Source organism: Myotis yumanensis, unplaced genomic scaffold, assembly GCF_028538775.1.
Source record: "Myotis yumanensis isolate MYYU_CA2020_CCGP unplaced genomic scaffold, mMyoYum1.0.hap1 SCAF_3, whole genome shotgun sequence".
Lineage (NCBI taxonomy): Eukaryota > Metazoa > Chordata > Mammalia > Chiroptera > Vespertilionidae > Myotis > Myotis yumanensis.
Window position 1 is genome coordinate 85,062,319 of NW_027223754.1, and position 1,727 is coordinate 85,064,045.

Sequence of the window (1,727 nt, forward strand, 5' to 3'; positions counted from 1 at the left end):
ATTTAAGCAAGCAGATATATTTAAATTAACAAAGATATTAATAAGCAAGAAAGTAGTAAGTAATAAAGGGCAAGATAAGTTAATACTCAGTTTATAAGAAATTATTTAAAATGAAGATTGAACTGCACTTTAATTGTTCCTGAAGTATCCTAAGCAATAGTATTTGGCTTGGGAGGGAGAGCATAGAAATAGGACTGAGATTGAAACGCAAGGGTAAGTGTTAGTGTTGCTCACCTAAATATCCCTTATCCCTCCTGAAAGCCAAGGAAATAAAGGTTTTCAAAGGGAACATGAGGGTTTTAAATGTTCTATTTTGCATTACAATTTCTCATCTCTCACTTCATTGTTGATATTTTAAAAATTAACACAGCTCATATGAAATAGCCTTTCACAAATTATTTACCGCATGAGGGAAGAGAATATTCCTAGTTCATACAAATGTACACCTTATAACAACTGATTTATTATCATATGTCTTAAGGACATTCACAGTGTCAGCAAATATCAACATTGTCCCACTACCACAAATTATGCAGTCAAGTTCCCCACATTTGGAGAAATTTCAGCTGTCAGCACATCTGAAATGCAATGGATAAGCCTCACCCTGGGAAAACCACCTTCGTGATTATGGTATCTCCCCTGCCAGGTAATATCAACAAAACATTGATGCAAGAATAATAAGTAGAGTCGGCCTGATGGTCAAATCCCTCTAGTGTTAACTACAACAATTAAGGCTTCGCTAGAACAAGACTGCGCACAGAGACCACAAGGGGGTACACCAAGAAAGCATAAAAGATGCGGAGACAAAAAAACATGACAGAAATGGAGGATATGGAGCTAAGAATCGCAATTTTGAGGGCTTGCCATAAATTTGTGCAGAGCCTCACGAAAACTAATGAGACCCTCGATGCTACGATAAAGAAATTAGAAAGTAAGCATACACGGACTGAAATAAAGAATATTATACCCAATAGCAGACCAGAGGAGTGCAAGAATCAAACCAAAGATTCGACAAAAAACACCCAATTGGAAAAGCATAATGAAAAAAGAATCCGAAAGTGTGAAGATAGTGTAAGGAGCCTCTGGGACAGCTTTAAGCGGACTAATATCAGAGTCATTGGAGTCCCAGAAGATGAGAGACAGCAAGATATTGAAAACCTATTTCAAGAAATAATGGCAGAAAACTTCCCCCACCTAGTGAAAGAAATGGACTTACAGGTCCAAGAAGCGCAGAGAACCCCAAACAAAAGGAATCCAAAGAGGACCACACCAAGACACATCATCATTAAAATGCCAAGAGCAAAAGACAAAGAGAAAATCTTAAAAGCAGCAAGAGAAAGAGGCTCAATTACCTACAAGGGAATACCCATACGACTGTCAGCTGATTTCTCAACAGAAACTTTGCAGGCCAGAAGGGAATGGCAAGAAATATTCAAAGTGCTGAATACCAAGAACCTACAACCAAGATTACTTTATCCAGCAAAGCTATCATTCAGAATTGAAGGTCAGATAAAGAGCTTCACAGATAAGGAAAAACTAAAGGAGTTCATCACCGCCAAACCAGTATTATATGAAATGCTGAAAGGTATCCTTTAAGAAGAGGAAGAAGAAAAAGGTAAAGATACAAATTATGAACAACAAATATGCATCTATCAACAAATGAATCTAAGAATCAAGTGAATAAATAACCTGATGTACAGAATGAAAAAAAAAAAAAAAAAAAAAAA

General features: G+C 36.5%; 1 non-coding gene across 1 annotated transcript; it reads right to left on the reverse strand.

The window, feature by feature from the left end:
- Positions 1-492: 492 nt before the first annotated feature.
- On the reverse strand, positions 493-653 carry LOC139007945 (U1 spliceosomal RNA). The gene has a single exon (XR_011471068.1). It is a non-coding gene; the product is annotated as a U1 spliceosomal RNA (small nuclear RNA).
- Positions 654-1,727: the final 1,074 nt, after the last annotated feature.